This window comes from Gigantopelta aegis, chromosome 10 (genome assembly GCF_016097555.1).
Source record: "Gigantopelta aegis isolate Gae_Host chromosome 10, Gae_host_genome, whole genome shotgun sequence".
NCBI classification, from domain to species: domain Eukaryota; kingdom Metazoa; phylum Mollusca; class Gastropoda; order Neomphalida; family Peltospiridae; genus Gigantopelta; species Gigantopelta aegis.
In genome coordinates this window covers 70,105,700-70,126,539 of record NC_054708.1, presented here as the reverse complement: position 1 = coordinate 70,126,539, position 20,840 = coordinate 70,105,700, and the positions used below count along the sequence as shown (strand labels likewise).

At 36.2% G+C, this 20,840-nt stretch overlaps 1 protein-coding gene across 3 annotated transcripts in view; it reads left to right on the top strand.

The window, feature by feature from the left end:
- LOC121383229 (complexin-like) overlaps positions 1-20,840 on the top strand; it is a 158,871-nt gene that overhangs the window by 73,542 nt on the left and 64,489 nt on the right. For all 3 annotated transcript variants that reach the window (XM_041513120.1, XM_041513121.1, XM_041513119.1), the window contains exon 4: positions 9,959-10,013. The gene's annotated coding sequence lies outside the window, so the exon portion shown is untranslated. The remainder of the gene's footprint in view (positions 1-9,958; positions 10,014-20,840) is intronic.

Below are 20,840 nucleotides of genomic sequence, written 5' to 3'. Positions count from 1 at the left end.
GGAGGCCACACCCGGTATTGACTCCAGATGACCTTGACCTTGGTGGTGTGTCCTATCACTTACTCACAATGGACTAGAGTGAATTGTGAACAATCCTGCAACATTTGGTAATTATCGGACTCACCATTCAATAATTAAATCAATTCTCCAAATGTTACGACAATGTGGTTTTGCGTTTCTTCTTTTGAAGAGTATATCTTATTGACATAAGTGTTCAAAGGCATTCTTTAATAGTTCAGTATATCTTGTTTGTTTATTTCTTAGCCAAGGGTCGGGATGTAGCCCAGTGGTAAAGCAGTCGGTCTGAGATTGATCCCTGTCAGTGGGCCCATTGAGCTATTTCCCGTTCCAGCCAGTGACTGGTATATCAAAGGCCATGGTATGTGCTATCCTGTCTGTGGGATGATGCATATAAAAGATCCCTTGCTACTAATGGAAATGTAGCGGGATTCTTTTCTGAGGCTTTATTTCAAAATAACCAAATGTTTGACATCCAGTAGCCAATGATGAATAAATCAATGTGCTCTAGTGTTGTTGTTAAACAAAACAAACTTCTTTTTTTTTTCTCTTAGCCCACATTATGTTGTCTGAAATGATGAGCTTAGCCAATTTGTAATAACATTGCAGCTTATTTTTGTCAGTTGAAAACATGACACTCTCGCTGATACAGTAACCTTCTACATCTTTTACTGTAAGCTGTCAAATTAATATTTCACTTAATGGATTCCCAGTGGTCTTCAGAGCAAGCACTTCGTATCCATTTTAAACTGTTGCCACAGCCTGGGATTGAAAAAACCCCAAAGCCTGGTCAGATTATTGAGACCCAGAAGAGGAGGAATCCCATGATGGCATGTTGGGCTAATGCAGGCACTGAACCATTTCAGTCCCTTATGTTTTGACCAGTTGCATAATAATTATGTACGGTCACTGCAGTTCAGCAGGGGTTTTTTGGTTAGCTATCTAAATGTCAGCAGGTTTGTGATATAAATCGGATGCAATATATGAAGTGTGAGGTGATAATAATTCTCTTGAGAGCTTCGCCATTTTAGCTTTTTTTTCTCTCTCTGGTGGATCTGTTTGCATGACGAGAATTGCAGGAGTAATCAGATGTCTTTAAAATAACACTTTAAAAATACTGATTTTAGTTATTATCAGGCAGTGTAAAACATTTTCATATATTTCAGCTCTTCTTTTTTTTTTTTTTACCAATGATTACACATTACTTACAGAGGGCGGGATGTAGCTTAGTGGTAAAACACTCGCTTGATGCGCGGTCGGTGTGGGATCGATTCTCATCCGTGAGCACATAGGGCTATTTCTCGTTCCAGCCAGCTTATTCCATAAATTACACATTTTAAAATATCCCAACATGTTCGGGTCATCCTGGGTTTTGTAATTTTGTAATTGAAACAGCAAAGATACCTTCATGCACTTAAGAAACTAGTGTCATATGACTTTAAAGTAATAGACTATAGCACTCAATTATATATATGAAAGGTAACTTAACCTAATTAACACCCAATTATTAGATACAATTATCACAAGTGCAATGCACGACTGGGGCTGTATTGTGCGACTTCTGTGAGGCCATTATTTCCCTGACGTCATACACCATATTTATAAATTGGTTTTCACCTTCGTTTTGTGTGCAGCTTCAACAGTAGCTTATGGATTTGCTTATCGAGCCAGGCAATTTCATACAGATCTCTTGTCCGTGTAAATGTGATTTGTTTGCCAGTGTTTGATTGATGCTGGCCTGCAGCTCAATCAATGGACAGTTGATGCATGTCTCTTGGTACCACAATATTTGTCCGCACGGTAAACAGTGGCTATCACTCATGGTTCAATATACTTGAATACTCTTAATAATTGACAGTTCAAATTATCGAGCCACGAGTAGTTTGCACCAGTATTTAGCAATATTTAAAGCTCTCCTCGCTGAAAGATTTCGTGTTGATGAACACTTGAACTGTAAAATTTACTTTAAAGAAATCAATGCAGGCGGTATAAGCAAGATTTTTTAATGTTTTAAAAAAGCACAAAAAACAACAACATTTATTTAAAAAATAAAAAATATTTATTATATGTATGTATGTATGTATTTCTACTTAAAATGTGACTTTGTACTGTACAATTTCAATATGCTTAGTTAGTGGTCCAATGTCTGTTCTCACAGCAATTTTTCTATGCATTAACCTGCTAATTTTAGCCTGCTTTTGTAACTACTACAGATCCTGAACATAATGATGAAATGATATTAATAGAAATGAGAATGTATAATTAGCCTGTTTGTCTCAATGATGTCAGGATGACGCTATGTCATTTTATTGTTAATTTGAAAAAGGCAAAAATTCTGAAACATGTTATTAAATTATTGAATTGTTGGTGGTGGTGTTTTATATAATATTTGTGTTATATACATTGTGTGTGTGTGTGTGTGTGTGTGTGTGTCTGTGTGTGTGTCTGTGTGTGTGTCTGTGTGTGTGTGTGTGTGTGTGTGTGTGTATATATATATATTTATTGATGGAAAGAAATAAAGGATCACACAGATAGCAACAAGAAAAATATGATTGCATCAAAAAGCAATTCATATTGTCAGAAGTGGACTGGGAACATATAGGCAGCACATTCAATCCCTCATTACAACTTGGTATGAAATACAGACATTACTACGCGAGTTGTGAATTAAATTTGGTCTACAATTTGATGCGTTCCCTTATTTCTTTCCATCGATACACACACACACACACACAGACACACACACATACACACACACACACACACACAGAGTAGAATCTTGTTGGCTCGACCTCGGAAGAGTCGAACACACCGCAACGCTCGAACCAAAAATGAAGTCCTGAGTTTCTTGTTCAGTAACCCCTTATATTTCCCTCAAACTGGTGATCCCTCAAATATCAAATGGTAAACCACCAAACAGGACTAACAATTGCTAACAGTTGGTTATTACAACCTTCGAATTAATTATTTAGGTGGAACAAACTATAGAAAGAAAGAAAGAAATGTTTTATTTAACGATGCAGTCATAGATGAATCGGGGAATTGCAACAATAGCCATGCAATCCTTTTGTTACCATGCAATCCTTTTGTTACCACACTTGTCATGCTGTTTGTTAAGTGGCTATCTGTAATGTTCTTTCAAGTACAGCTAGTGTTACTGCAACTGTTAGATGAACCGTGATACCAATCAAACAATTAGGGCACAAACGGGCCTTGGCATAAAGTGTTACTTTGAACACAACTACATTTCTGGAAAGTGTACAGTGCTGGGTTTTTTTATTACACAATTTGTATCTAATTCAACTTTCTAACTGATGTTATGGAAATGTTCGATGTTGACCGAATGATTCGGTCGAACTACCCGATGGGTCAAACACTTTCTCGAGCACCAATGGAATTCGAGCCAATGAGATTCAACTGTGTGTATATGTGTGTGTATATATATATATATATATATATATATATGTCTGTCTGAGTGTCTGTCTATTTCTGTGTGTGTGTGTGGTATGTGGTGTGGTGTGGTATGTGGTGTGGTGTGTGTGTGTGTGTGTGTGTGTGTGTGTGCTTAAAATAATATTGGAGGACCATTATATTCCATATGAGATATACATGTATGGTATATATTAAACAATTAAAGGCTTTGTTTTCACCTATCTTCTCTTAGAAAGTGCTTATAAAACATCTCGCTGATAACAAGCAGACTGTATGTATATATGTATGTGTGTGTGTGTGTATATATATATATATATAAATATATAACAATACATTTCTTGTCTTTTGTAGTACATGTATTACATATTACAAATACCGTATGTGTATATGTGTGGTATTTATGTTGCTCTGTGAATGCCCTTATGGAGCTACCTTTATTTATTATTCTTTTCTTTCAATTGTCTTGTGCAATCATCAGTGAGTTGGAATGGAGATGGTGCATAACTGATACGTGGGCTATAAACAGTCATGCAAACCACTGTCAACATTCCTTCATGTAGACTCCCGTGACTGAGGTGCAAGTAATCCTGTAAACGCAAAGCTTACAACACTGACGACGGGATGGTAATTCACCACAGTGACATTTTTATGGCTAATATGGTTAAACGCTGTCATTATGCAATTGCGGCACAAGCGGATTAATATGCTGTGATTAAATACTGTGTGAAATAGCCGGAGCCAATGGATCGTGCAGGAGAATTGATTCTGTCACTCCGCAATCGATACGAGATAGTCCATAAAATGAAGATATTCAAAGTCAGCGTTGAATAACCGCGCTCCTTGCAATGTGATTCCTTCTGCGGCATCGCACTCCGGAATGATTATATTGATCATTCCCAGCTTTTGGTTATGAGATAATGAGCAGCGTTTTTACATTTGTTTTCCACCAGCAAGGGCCAACAGACGCACACACAGAAAAAACCAGTAAGTAAACACGTGATATGGTGTTTACATACATGTATGTGCCGGCCAGCAACAGTGCAAAATGTTTATTGTTTTTCTCTTCTTCTTCTTTTTTTTTTTTTGGCATTCTTGCCGCTGCTGATGGCTTTGAAAGCCGGTCAATTTAGGTAACCGTTTTGATGTACTAAACGACCATTAAGTTGATTGTGGAGCTTGATGCGGGTTTGCTTTGGTAAAAATTCTGAGTGTACTACAGTTCATTTCCATGGAAACGGCATCAGTTTTAACATGATATGACATTGTGATATGGCACGCTTCTAGCCAGTGCAGCAGTCTAAAAAAATTAATCTGTTTTTGTGAAAATCTGTTGTTTCTCCAGTATAATCAGTTGACTGCATATGTTTGTGTACATGCCTTTTGCTGCTGTATAGTATTTCTATCTAATACTGAATGTTTAAAAAAAAAAAATTAAATTTAAATCATATTAGTTTTGTGTCTTGTTAAAATTATCTGTGTCTTTTGAATATTTAGGCACATTTTGACTGATTACAATTTTTTATTTTTTTTATTTTTTTATTTTTTTTAAATATTCATGCTTCTTTTGTTGTTTGGTATATGTTAAATGCAGGAAAGCTGCAGCGGATTTGAAACTGAAGTCAATATTGAGAGTTTCCGTCCGACCTTTTGTCTGTTCACTCTACTGATGAGTATCTACGTCATGTTACTAATCAGCACCAACTCAATGTAATCAGTTTCTTGTTTGTTTATACTTTTTTCCATGCTTATATTCAAGTATACTGTCCTGGGCATACATCTCAGCTATCTGGACTGTGTATCCAGGATAGCCAGTTAGTGGTTAGTGAGAGAGAAGTCGGTGTAGTAGCCTTACACTTACAGGATAGCCGGTTAGTGGTTAGTGAGAGAGAAGAGGGTGTAGTAGCTTTACACTTACAGGATAGCCGGTTAGTGGTTAGTGAGAGAGAAGTCGGTGTAGTAGCCTTACACTTACAGGATAGCCGGTTAGTGGTTAGTGAGAGAGAAGTCGGTGTAGTAGCCTTACACTTACAGGATAGCCGGTTAGTGGTTAGTGAGAGAGAAGAGGGTGTAGTAGCCTTACACTTACAGGATAGCCGGTTAGTGGTTAGTGAGAGAGAAGAGGGTGTAGTAGCCTTACACTTACAGGATAGCCGGTTAGTGGTTAGTGAGAGAGAAGTCAGTGTAGTAGCCTTACACTTACAGGATAGCCGGTTAGTGGTTAGTGAGAGAGAAGTCGGTGTAGTAGCCTTACACTTACAGGATAGCCGGTTAGTGGTTAGTGAGAGAGAAGTCGGTGTAGTAGCCTTACACTTACAGGATAGCCGGTTAGTGGTTAGTGAGAGAGAAGAGGGTGTAGTAGCCTTACACTTACAGGATAGCCGGTTAGTGGTTAGTGAGAGAGAAGAGGGTGTAGTAGCCTTACACTTACAGGATAGCCGGTTAGTGGTTAGTGAGAGAGAAGAGGGTGTAGTAGCCTTACACTTACAGGATAGCCGGTTAGTGGTTAGTGAGAGAGAAGTCGGTGTAGTAGCCTTACACTTACAGGATAGCCGGTTAGTGGTTAGTGAGAGAGAAGTCGGTGTAGTAGCCTTACACTTACAGGATAGCCGGTTAGTGGTTAGTGAGAGAGAAGAGGGTGTAGTAACCTTACACTTACAGGATAGCCAGTTAGTGGTTAGTGAGAGAGAAGAGGGTGTAGTAGCCTTACACTTACAGAATAGCCGGTTAGTGGTTAGTGAGAGAGAAGAGGGTGTAGTAGCCTTACACTTACAGAATAGCCGGTTAGTGGTTAGTGAGAGAGAAGAGGGTGTAGTAGCCTTACACTTACAGAATAGCCGGTTAGTGGTTAGTGAGAGAGAAGAGGGTGTAGTAGCCTTACACTTACAGAATAGCCGGTTAGTGGTTAGTGAGAGAGAAGAGGGTGTAGTAGCCTTACACTTACAGAATAGCCGGTTAGTGGTTAGTGAGAGAGAAGAGGGTGTAGTAGCCTTACACTTACAGGATAGCTGTTTAGTGGTTAGTGAGAGAGAAGTCGGTGTAGTAGCCTTACACTTACAGGATAGCCGGTTAGTGGTTAGTGAGAGAGAAGAGGGTGTAGTAGCCTTACACTTACAGGATAGCCGGTTAGTGGTTAGTGAGAGAGAAGAGGGTGTAGTAGCCTTACACTTACAGGATAGCTGGTTAGTGGTTAGTGAGAGAGAAGAGGGTGTAGTAGCCTTACACTTACAGGATAGCTGGTTAGTGGTTAGTGAGAGAGAAGTCGGTGTAGTAGCCTTACACTTACAGGATAGCCGGTTAGTGGTTAGTGAGAGAGAAGAGGGTGTAGTAGCCTTACACTTACAGGATAGCCGGTTAGTGGTTAGTGAGAGAGAAGAGGGTGTAGTAGCCTTACACTTACAGGATAGCCAGTTAGTGGTTAGTGAGAGAGAAGAGGGTGTAGTAGCGTTACACTTACAGGATAGCCGGTTAGTGGTTAGTGAGAGAGAAGTCAGTGTAGTAGCCTTACACTTGCAGGATAGCCGGTTAGTGGTTAGAGAGAGAGAAGTCGGTGTAGTAGCCTTACACTTACCCATTGAGTTGTTAAACTTGTTCTGGGTGGGAGCCGGTATTGGGAGGCAAACCCAGTACCTACCAGCTTTATGTCCGATGGCTTAACCACTACACCACCAAGGTCGGTATTAGTTTCTCTTACAGCTTCTCGTTGTATTGAATGTCTTCACACAAAAAAAAAGTTTCTTTAACGACACCACTAGAGCACATTGATTTATTAATCATCGGCTGTTGGATGTCAAACATTTGGTAATTTTGACATATAGTCTTAGAGTCTTATCAGTTGTGGGATTGATCCTAGACCGACCGCGCAACAAGCGAGCACTTTACCACTGGGCTACGTCCCGCCTTTCACACTATCTAAGTATCTTAATGCACATGGGAGATTGACAGCCATTTAAACTTGATCACTTTTCATGTGTTGTCTTCAGCAGGATATTATGCACATATATGTACCGTATATCTTCGCCTGTAAGTCGATCTTGGCTATAAGTCGAGTCCCTAATTTCAAGCCCTGAAAATGTATTTTTTTATTGACCCGTTTATAAGTCGACCCATGAAAAACAACTTATTAATATTGAAGTATTTCTTATTTTCAGCACATGAGAACAATTATGTACACTATTTGAACAAAAGAAAATTATTTTACAAACTTCGGTTTTCACGTTTTGTACATCGCAATATTCCAATCAAACGACATAGCATCAAAACGAAATATTCCCTTAGTAGATAGTGAAAGCTGTTTGACTGTTACCGTATGGCACTGCACAGCATGGTTTTGTGCACAGACAACAACTTTATTTATCAACACTGACAACAGATCACTACGATAAAACTGAAAGATTAATAAGTTAATCACATGTTTTGCCGCCATATTAATACATGTAAGGACGATAACTCTGGAAAGTACACTGGTTTTTGTACCAAATGTTGAAATGATGTGTGTCCCTATTGCTCTAGTGAACTGCTGAGATCAGTCTAAGCTCTTTTTAGGGAAAGCTCGGTAATATTCATGAAGTTAATCATCGACAAAACATTGTTTGAACAACCGTTAATGCCAGTGACCAGATTTCAAAATAAACTCAGGCAACAGGTAGTTAGTATTGTTTACATTTTTGCTATTAGTGATGACTGTTATTTGAACTAAGTGGACTGTTGTCTTGACTGTTGACATGTGAGTGAGATCGCACACCTTTTCGCATAACCAAAACCGTTCTTATGCCCCTCAAAATAGGTTATAAAATATTTTTTTTGTCAAATTAACATATTTGAGTATAAATACAGGGCATACTTCAACAAAAACTTGTAAAATAATCCCCAAAACGGTAATATTTTTGGGTGAAATTTTTTAAAACTCTTATAAGTCGACCCCCCAAGTTATAAAATAATTTTTGGGTGAAAAAAAATCGACTTATTGGCGAAGATATACGGTACATACAGATATGGTCAATTGTCTTGCTATTATTTGTAACCAGAGCAGTTGCACCAATATCCAGTCAAATCTGTAGTTTAAATATTTGGCATGTGCAAGTGGTGTGGAGGCAGTGAAAATATATGCTGCTCTGGAAAATTACAGAATCACAAAATGTTAAATAATTCCCCAGCAACTGTCCTGACTAGAAGAAAGGAAGGAACTGTTTTATTTAACGACGCACTGAACACATTTTAATTACGGTTATATGGCGTCGGACATATGGTTAAGGACAACACATATGTTGAGAGAGGAAACCCACTGTTGCCACTTAATGGGCTACTCTTTGCGATTAGCAGCAAGGGATCTTTTATATGCACTATCCAATAGACAGGATAGCACATACCACGGCCTTTGATGTACCAGTCATGGTGCACTGGCTGGAGCGAGAAATAGCCCAATGGGCCTACTGACCAAGTTTGATCTCAGCAAGGGATCTTTTATATACAACATCCCACAGACACAATAGTATACACCATGGCCTTTGTTACACCAGTTGTGGAACACTGGCTAGAACAAGAAATAGCCCAATGGGCCCACTGACGAGGATCGATCCCAAGCCGACCACGCATCAAGCGAGCACTTTACCACTGGGCTACGTCCCACCCCCTGTCGTGACTAAATCTAGAGAAGTGATGTATCAATCAATGCCTGGGTTTTCTAACATGATAGACTGATTTATATAGATACACGTATCATGCAGTGTGATTGACTCCACGTGGCTTCCCCACTTCATAAATACATGCTGCTTGTTAATAGCATATTTACTTTGCTCTTCAATATGCTGCAAGTTTTATATGACAGCATGACGTATGCATAAATGCATGTCTGACATGAAACATTTTATTGTTAGAAGATACAGTTCTGGTTAGAACTCTGTGGTTCTTTAATTCAGTCTAATCTGTATGATTTACAAAATACTACCTTACTTAGATTGTCATTGTAAGGATGCACAGCTATAAAGGTGTTGGAGAAAGTACCGAGATCAAAGTTTACATGACAGGCAGTAACATCTAGTTTGGAATTTTTAAATAATAAACAAGAGTTAAAGTACTCTTAGATTTGAATAACTAAATTGTCAATTTTAGAGTTGACCGTAATCACTGAACACAACACAGGAACGACCCCCCCCCCCCCCCCCCACCGGCCCCTGCTAAAATTCCTGCACACGCATAGCAGTTCTGTATTTTGCACAGGAGTTCTGACAATGGTGTTCATGCAGCTTCTGTAAGAAAGTACGAGTCATTGCAGTTTGAATAACTAAATTGTCAATTTTAGAGTTGACCATAATCACTGAACACAACACAGGAACGACCCCCCCCCCCCCCCCTCCCACCGGCCCCTGCTAAAATTCCTGCACACGCATAGCAGTTCTGTATTTTGCACAGGAGTTCTGACAATGGTGTTCATGCAGCTTCTGTAAGAAAGTACGAGTCATTGCAGTTTGATATTGACCAGTTGATACACTTGTAGCTTTTACCATTTCAGGTAGCTGATTTAGACACAAACGGTGGCGTTATTATGATGCAGTTTTAGTGTTGAGGTAAGTACCTTCATCTGCTTGCTTTTTGCTGAACTTATTCTATTGCTTTGAGCACTTTAAACAATACTGAATTATCTCGAGTGACACCAACCTATTTAAAATTCAAACAGTTCCTGCTATAAAACCGTGCAGCCAAGATGAGCACTGACAGTCAATTGAGGTCTTCATTTACGTCATTTCCTTCGTCTTGCAGCTGATAAGGAAATGGGCTTTTTTTCTTCATTTTCTCAAATTTCCTTCTGCAGCTGAATGTTTTTTTGTGTGATTTTTTATTATTAGAAGTAGTTGTGGAGGCTTTGTTGGATTTGTTCAGCTATTTGTAACAATTTGTCTGAAAAATACATGAGCTTCAGTTGCAGTGTTGGCACCTGGTTGTTTGTCATTCCATCCTGCGAACCTATGGCTGCAAGATGTCTAGAGACTCCATCACAGCTGCATTCTTGTTAAAATGCTTTTTTCTATTGTTCATAGGATGTTGTTGTTTCTTTAACCCCATCTCTGTCAACATACGGCTTTGTTTTTGCATTAAAATGTTTATATCCAGTGTTGGAAGATGCTGTTTTCTCAGCTATCTCTTTGAACATGTACAGCAGATGAGGCATATTCAAAATTTTAATTGGCTATACAGATGTATCAATTACTGTATGACTTTTAGAAATCCTTCTGTCTTTACAATACTTTAATATCTAACCATATGTGTAGAGTTTACATATTCATGCTACTGTCAGTGATTTCAAGAAGCTTTCGTGTTGTGATTTTTAATTGATCTGCAGGTGATGATGATGATGATAATGATAATGATGATGATGATGACCCAAACAAATGCCCACCCCAAACCACAATAATGTATAGTTTCATACATTTCAAACAAGACATCAAACATAATGACACAAACTCTGGGTGGTCTCTCATATTGTACGTAGCCGAGTGGTAAAGTCCTCACCTAATCCCTGTCTATTCATTATCTTATACATCTTTATGTTGATGTAAAAGTTTATTATTTTCTTTACATTTAGTCATTTTAGCTCATTAATAATTTCATTAGAAGATGTATCTTAAGCCATGGTCAAAAATTAGTTTGGCGGCTTGATTTTTGGATTTTAAAAAAATAAAAAAATGTGTAGGGTTGTTTTTGGACACTGCCCCATAGTTTATAGTTTTTAACAGGAACTAATATTAGGGAGGATGAATGTATAATAGATGAAATGTTGTAAATGTTGATTAAGGTATTTTCTGATGGTTTTCTTTTCTTTTAAATACTATAATATAAGTAGAAAAATATTTTTTATGGTACATGTATATTTAATATGATCAGATATAATACCAAGAAGCTTTTTAGAGGTGCTTTGTTTGATAATTAAATAATTTATTTTAAGGATTTGAAGTGTCGTGTGAGGTCTTAGTGAAAATACTGTAGTTTTGTTTTCATTAAGAATAATTTTGTTTTCACAGCATTACCTATCAACCTCTATCAAGTCTTGACTAACACATTTTTCTTCAGTGAGAAATCATGTAGAGAGATCAAGGCTAGATCGTCAGCAAATAAATTGGCTGGTGATTTATTTGCATGTAACGGAAGATCATTGATGAAAGTGTCTCTAACTGGTCCTTACCATTGGATGGATACTACATGTACTTGTTCTCTAGCAGGGGGCGGGATTTAGCTCAGTCAGTTGAGTGCTTGCTTGAGGTGCTTGCGTCGCAGGATCGAACCACTTCGATGGATCCATTCAACTGACTGTCTTTTTCTCATTCCAGCCAGTGCACCACAACTGGCCAAAGACTGTTGTATATGCTTTCCTGTCTGTGGGAAAGTGCATATAAAAGATCCCTTGTTGCATTAAGAAAAATGTAGCAGGTTTCCTCTGATGACTACGAGTCAGAATTACCAAATGTTTGACATCCAATAGCTGATGATTAATTAATCAATGTACTCTAGTGGTGTCGTTAAACAAAACAAAACTTTGTTCTCCAGCACTAAATAAGAACTAAACTAATTAAATTTGTAAAAATGAAATGTTTGTAAAAGTACATAAGTATATCATGGTTCCCAAGGTCAAAAGCCTTTCTGAAATCAATTTGAGTTACAGAGGGTAAGTGGCTTTTGTCTACAAATTGTTTTTACATTCTTGGTGAGTTCTTGTGCTGTCATTATAAAATATCTGCTAAAATCTGTTGAAAATGTTACAAGTGGATTTTTTTGTCACATACAATATCTCCTCTGTGGGTTTTTTTACACAGGAAATATCAATCTTGACGTAAGGGTTTTATTTCCTTGAGAATTTTGAGATGAAGGGTTATTGTTGCTTTTTACAACAATACTTCGAAAGTGCTTTGGGTTTTTTTGCTGTGTCATTGAGTGAATTTGTGACATTTCTCTAGTATCTGTATTGCTCATTATTATTATGTTTTTTACAATGATTACTTAATAGTTAAAGTTAATGTTTGTTTTGTTTAATAACACCACTAGAGCACATTGATTTATTAATTATCAGCTGTTGGATGTGAAATATATGGTAATTTTGAATTATAGTCTTAGAGAGGATTTTTCCATCAGTAGCAAAGGATCTTTTATATGCACCATCCCACAGACAGGATAGCACATACCACAGCCTTTAATATATCAGTCATAGTACACTGGCTAGAATGAGAAATAGCCCAATGAGCCCACCGACGAGAATCGATCCAAAACCGACCTCACTTGAAGTGAGTGCTTTACCAATGGGCTGCATGATTTAATAGATCCAGTAATTCGGTCAGTCTGCCAGGGCTGAAGTTTGGCAGTTTTGGGAGCCTGGTGCTTATAAATGTTTAGAGTCTAGACTCCAGACTCTAATAGAGTCCAAGACAGTAATGTCATGACAATGCCATAAAAATAGTATGCCTGTGATGTCATTAGAGATTGAGTCTGGACTCTAAAAGTTTTATAAACATGGGCACCGGTGTTCTTTTAGGTAAGCATGGACATATGGTATCACTAACATATTTGGCAGTAGCTACATGTATGTTAGAATCTGGTTCATTTTTAATGTTTACCCATGGAAGCAATGAAAGGTCATCTACAAAGTCTTGTTTATTGATGTATGTCATACTGCTTTATAATACACTAGGGTGGCAGTTTTTTTGTTTGTTCTTCAAAGATTTGTATTTATAGACAGTGTAGACCAGACAGTGTGCACATGTGCTTAAGTTAGGAATGAAACATTATAATTGACTTTCCATTGCATCAGTACACGTCAGTACACTTCATTGACACCCAAGAGCTGATGTGTATTTTTGTGCTGGGGTGTCGTTAAACATCTATTCATCCATTTATTCAGTACACTTCATGGCAATATGATGAGCTGAATAGCTCTGGATTTTTTGCATTCATATATCAATGAAGCAAATTAATTTTAGACCACAATCTCCACCTTACTTGCACTACCATCCTGCAAATAGCCAGATTATTCAGGAAACTATTTTTCCTGAGGTCAAAAATTAAACATTTGCGGGCATCAAATAGACAATAACACCCGTAAATCTAAAAACTCCATATGGTTATGTCCCTTGTAAACTGAATCATTTTTCTATAGAATTAACTGTATATTTGGCATTTCTTAAAAAAAATACCTGGCTACAATCTAACTGTTGACCCTTGAATCGTCAACTTCGCCTGTTCCAATTGCTAATGACGTCATTAGTTTTCCGTGTGTTATTGTCTATTTGATCCTGAAAAAAGAATGTAATTAACCAATCACAATACAGTCACACTCCAGTCAGTTTACAATTTAAAGGGTGATGATACAGTACAACATTGTCAAAATATATTGAATTGATAACAAAATTATTTTGTCTATTACACGTATAAGAAATGACCTCTTGGTAATAGCAAGTTACCTAGTAATCCAATTGTGTAGCTTTCTGTTTCGATTATCTATCAATCAGTATGAATGTTTTTAAATATTTAATGCATTTATTTTAGGGAAGTGTCAAGACATTAATGTTTAAGCAGGTTCTCTGCGGATGAAACCAAATTACTGGGAATATAGTTTCTACCAGATTGAATTAACCAGAGTTCAGAAATGTTATTAGAATGTAGTTCTTATCACTAGAAGTTCAAATAATAGGCATGAAATCTCAAACAAGCCAATCATGACAATCTGCGGAACACATTTACAGCACAACCTTAATTGTATCTAATTGTCAACCAACTTAAATAGAAAACAATTAGCAGGCTGACACTTTGTGATTGTCCAAGATTGTTGTAATTATTATGAAGTTAAAGGGACATTCCTGAGTTTGCTGCAATTTTTAAGATGTTATTGACTAACAAAGGCTTTTTAACGATTGTAATTACATATCAAATATATTTTTCTGCATAAAATATTAGTGGCTTTATAATGAATATGTTTCTGATTGTTCTAATATTTGTACTAGGTTAAATTTCATTTTATTTCCTAAAAAAACTTTTTTTCATACATCCGAAATTATTTGAAGAAAAAATCCAGTCTGGGCTTCTTACAAATATTAAGATGACCAGAAACACACTGAATATACGGACACTGATATTGTAAACAAGAAAATATATTTAATATGTAAGTTTAATCGTAGAAATATTTGATTAGTCAGAAACATCTTACAATGCAGCACACTCAGGAATGTCCCTTTAAAGTTTGTTTGGTTTAACAACACCAGTGGAGCACATTCATGTATTTATCATCAGCTATTGGATGTCAAACATATGGTAATTTTGACATAATAGTGTTAGAGAGGAAACCTGCTATATTTTTCCATTAGTAGCAAGGGATATTTTATATGCACTATCCCACAGACAGGATAGAACAAACTATGGCCTTTGATACACTGGTTGAGATGAGAAATAGCCCAATTGGAAATGCTACTCCTATCTTTACTTGGAATATTTGGAATATTTTCAAATTAGCTCTGCATGCAAAATTTATATGCCTTTTAGAGAAATGCAATACTATTGACGAGACTGTCAACACTGTTAATAATAGCCAGGAAAATATATATTATTAATACAAGTAATATGTATTTGTCACTTTTTAAAATTTCTTTTCTATAAAATTATATGAGGTAAAACCATCATTACCGGTAAGTTTAAGATAGAGTTGTTCTAAGCATCTTACTTTAATGACCAGCAAATCTACTTTGATGATTTTACTGGTGATGTTCTGATTAATCAAGTTCTTTGAGCATTACTCGGTCGACCATAGCAACTAATTAATCGAGTACAAAATCGATGATGATGTAAAACCAAGTACCATGAAGTTACTACTCTTCTAGCCCTGAAGCAGTCCTTAGTTCACAAATAAATAAGTTAACTATTGAAATCCATTTATTTTTTACTTTATTCAAAGACTAGCAGTGATGTGTTTATTTCATGCACAACTAATACATACTGTTTAATGAGTATTTATATCAGAAAATTAACCACTGTTAAAATATATTAGTACTTTTAAAATACTTATGCGAAACATTAATAAAAACTAAAAAACCCAAAACATTCATCTCTTATTTATTATTTAATAGTTTTAAAAATAGTTTTAATATTTAAAAAAAACACAACCTAAAACTTAAAGGTATAAATGATATATGGTACTACTGTAGCATATATATTTAGGCTTTCAATAAAATTTTATCAGCTATTAATTGATAATTAGTCAGTTGTTGCAAACTGATTAATAATTATTAATCGTAAAGTAGATTTTTTGTTTCCTCAAAGAGTAATTTTCCCTATCCGACCTAAAACTACAGATATTCAAATGCTTGAAAATACAATTTGAATTTTTCGAATACCAAATTCCTCAAAGACTGTGGTTTAGTACAATCTTTACCAGATCTTAAATAAAAAAGAAGTTTGTTTTGTTGAAAGGCACCATAAGAGCACATTGATTTATATATCATTGTCTGTTAGTTTCAGTCAAGCATTTGCAATTCTGGAAGTAGTTTTCAGAGGAAATCCGCTAAAATTTTCCAGTAGCATTCACATTTTAAAGACTATATAATGTTCTAAAGTCAAATTCCAGATCTTACATTTTAAAGACCATGTCCTAACATGGTAAAAGCAGATTTTATTCAACAGTCAAATACATTTGTACATGTACCTTAAATTAAGGTTCATTTCAAATCTTATATCTTATATCAAAGACCATGACCTACATTTAAATGCCATATCTCATGGTTAATCCAAACCGTATATGACATATATCACCTACAGTTAATTATGTAGTTTATACCATGTCTCATGGTTAATCCAAATCTTACATCACATACATCACCTTCAGTTAATTATGTGGTTTATACCATAACTCATGGTTAATCCAAACCCTATATCACATATATCACCTACAGTTAATTATGTAGTTTATACCATATCTCATGGTTAATCCAAACCTTACATCACATACATCACCTTCAGTTAATTATGTGGTTTATTCCAGATTTTCCACATCTAATAAGAAATCAGTTCATATTCAGATCTTGTTTCAAAGAGACTATATATGTCAACCCCTAATATAGCCCACAACAAAAAAGGTGCCATATAGAATGAAAAACTCCACGACAATCTCCACGGCATTGCCAATTGTCATGGGCAGTTGCATGGGTTGTATGTCCAATATAGTGAAATACCTGAAACATCATCTAAAATGGATGAATGAATCTTTGACGACACCCCAGCACATAAATACACATCAACTATTGAGTGTCGTAAAAGGTAAACCATGATCTACATTCCAATATCTGATTTTACATCTCCATAACCTTGTTTTTCAGTCAAATACCAGCTTTCTTTTTTCTTCGAGACAATGTTCTACAGTCACATTTCAAAATTTTACATCTCAAAAACCTTATTCTCATACCGTTGCTGACAAAATACCAAATTTGCATGTTGCAGATCATGACCGTCAGAGCATAGTATGTAATATGTGTGTGGTTTTTGGTAACTAGTATATTTGTAAAACTGTGAAACAAAGTGTTTCATAACAGTGGAACTAATGATACCCACTCTTGGGATCTGACATTAATCAAACAATTTCCTACTTATTGATTTTTCCTTTGTACATGTACATCTGTTTTCGGCCCTATTCAATTCTTTCAGCCCGGTGATTCACGGTCATCTTCCCGGTACTTAAAGAGGTGAACATGGGCTTAATATTTTACACCTTGTGAAGCAAAATAATTGAATTCTCGGTTGAGGTATGTGAATGAAGATTGCAATTTCTGCTTCAATTCAGCTGCCATGTTATTCCTGATTCTCTGCTGACATAAATCTGTGTGACAGCTTTATAGTACAGGACAATGTATGGCATCAACACACACGCAAAAAAGAAGAAAAAAAGAAGAAGAGAAAACCAGATTTGTTTTTTTTAATTGAGTGGTAATACCAGGCATGACAATCTTCCGCAGATCTGCGGAAATCCGCGGATTTGAAAGCCATTTACGTCGTTTCTGTGAATCGTCCAAATCCGAGGAGTTTTTTTTTTTGGGGTGTGTAGGTACCTTTATTTTGTCACTCAAATGGTCTAAAAACATTTTTCTCAATATTTCTAATCTGCTTTCGTGCTGTGTTGGGTTATTTCACGCTTTAGACCTCCCCCCCTCACGTTCTTTGGCCGTGTACTGTCCGCTTTGTGCACAGTTTGCAAAGCTTTCAGCTGATTTCATCGAGTGTCATTGTCATACCTATAATACATGTGTATAAAAATATATATAACAATCTATCTTCAGCATTATATACCTTTTACACAAGATATAAAGTTATTTTTAATTCTAAGCACTTTTATACTGTACGGTTGCCATGGTAACCCCCAAAATCTGTTTTTAAACCTTTTTTTACATGTTCAGAACTGTAAGGCCATAAATACATGCAATATTGTCATCTTGTGAAATTGAATCCATGAACAGGACAAAATATAACAGTCTGAATTTCTATACAGTGGAACTAATAACTAATACAAGTCAATCAACAACCCATTTTACACGTTTGACCGTACATTCACCAACATTTTAAGCATACAGGTACCTGTTTTGGACAAACTTTCAGAATTACTCCACATAAATCTGCCTAACACATAAGGGTTGTAAAATATAGAGCTATAGAATTATGAAGTACAGTAAATTAAAACAAATGCGTAATTATAAATTATTGAAATCAGCTATGGTTAATGTATTTCGTGGACATGATTAACAAAAATTTCTTTAAAAAGACTGAGATCCTTGTCAGATTGGTATTAATGAGGAGCCAAGGAAGAGCCAGGGTTATAATTATGTTTATGTAAGATAAATAAATAAGTTTGTTTTGTTTAACAACACCACTAGAGCACATTGATTTATTAGTCATCAGCTATTGGATGTCGAACATTTGGTAATTCTAACAAGCAATCTTCAGAGGAAATCCACTACATGTTTTCCATTAGCAGTGTGGAATAAGTAGGATAATTTGACGCAAAATTAAACATGCCTAGAGTATTTCATGTTTCTATAATAAAAAGACAGTAAAATGAAAATTACCTCTTTGTAACTAATTAAATGAGAAGTCTGAAAGATGTAGCTAACATCACAATCACAAACTGGTGGTCAAGCGCTCGCTTGAGTCGTGGTCGGTTTGGGATCATTCCCCGTCGGTGGGCCCCACCAGGCTATTTCTCGTTCCAGCCAGTGCACCATGACTGGTATATCAAAGGCCATGATATGTGCTACCCTGTCTGTGGGATTGTGCATATAAAAGATCCCTTGCTGCTAATCGGAAAGAGTAGCCCATTACGTTGCAGCAGTGGGTTTCCTCTCTCACTATCTGAGTGGTCCTTAACCATGTCTGACAACATAAAACCATAATTAAAATGTGTTGAGTGCGTCATTAAATAAAACATTCCTTACTTCACAATCACAAACTGGTGGACTGTAATACCTAGAAAAAAGATCTTTTCTGGACATTGCTGATTGTGTTACAGCATTCACCTGATGTACAGTTGGTCTAGGATTGATCCCTGTCATTTGGGCCCAATGGGCTGTTTCTTATTCCAGGCAGTGCTCCATGACTGATGTATCAGTCTGGGGTACGTATGTGCTATCCTGTCTGTGGGACAGTGTACATAAAGGATTCCTTGCTGCTAATTAATAAAAAAAAGAGTAGTCCATGGGGGGTGGTGGAAGTGGTTTCCTCTCTAATTATCTCTGTGGTCCTTAACCATATGTCCCATGCAATATATCCATAGTTGAAATGTGTTGAGTACATCATTAATTAAAGCACTTCTTTCTTTCTGATAGTATAGTTTCAGGCCTCATAGTGGATACAAAAATCAATGTATTAATCTGCATGTCAAAGTCTGTGACTTCATCAAGCTGAAAAGGGTGGGATATAGCCCAGTGGTAAAGCGCTCACTTGATACGCTGTCAGTTTGAGATCGATCCCCGTCAGTGGGCTCATTGGTCTATTTCTCGCTCCAACCAGTGCACCACGACTGGTACATCAAAGGCCGTGGTATATGCTATCCTGTCTATTGGATAGTACATATAAATGATCCCTTGCTGCTAATCAGAAAGAGTAGCCCATTACGTGGTGTCAGCGGGTTTCTTTTCTCATTGTCTGACTGGTCCTTAACCATATGTCCGACGCCATATAACCGTATAAAATGTGTTGTGTGCGTCGTTAAATAAACCATTTCCTTCCTTCATCAAGCTGAACAACCTTTAAATGCTTTAAAATCTGAAAGTTCTAAAAGGGTTAAGAGTAATCTCAGGAATACATTCCAGATGAACGTCATTACAATGTCGTCAAGAGGTTTTTGAATTGTGTTCAACTTATTGCACTGAAAAGACAATACTACACTGTCAGTTGTTGCAGTATGGCAGATCTGCCAAATTTAATTTACAATTTATATCTACAAAAGCAATAGCCATACCAGGTTCCTTACATGTAGCTTTATATTAGTATTTGCATTTTAGATGTGGTTGAATGTTGATCCAGGCTGGTTTAGAAATAAAACTTTCCACCATCTATAGTTTTTTGGTTCCAGTCAACTGGTGTTTTATTTTTATTTTATGTTTCTGCACATGCTCTGTGTGGACTAATAAAACCTTCTTACTTAACGTAATTATTTTGTTTTGTACATCTATTTTATCCTACATATATATAGCTGTGGAGTTGACCTAGCTTTGTGTTAAATGTGATTAAAATCAATTTATATGTATGTACTACAAGTAGTAAACATAAATGGTGAAGATACTTTTTAATAGTTTTTTTCTTTTGTTCTCTTTGTCTTTTGATATTAAATTTTTTTTCTATAATTTGTCACACCATAAACCAACTTAGGAGCTAGTTATTTCTGTTTAAGTTTATTTTGTCATAACATATTTTAAGATATGGCCGGTTTTCTGTTAATTTTCTTATTAATTCTCGTCTGTGTAGGAGTGCCTCGCCACTGGTTTATAATTATCACAGGCCACCATGAGGCTAATATGTTCTGTCTTCACTTGACAGTTTTTCTCACTATCTAGCTTCCTGTTTCAGACTTGCTCTTTATTAATTATAAACTCTGGATTTTTTTTGCACTTTCTTATGCGTCTTAATTTTAACTTTCAGTAATGGGTTTACAATTTGGGATAGCAATATAATAATTGGTTTAAAACCCACGTATGATATTATTAAAGAAAATTCTCATGGCTTGGATTAGAAATTGAATGCATGACATATTTAAAACTACTGCAGTATTGCAAGTTCAAATTCGTTGATGACACAGCTGGATGATTAAGTCAGAATTATTATTTTTTTAATTCATTATTCTCAGCTGACCATCTGGTAAATATCACTTGAGTTTCTTC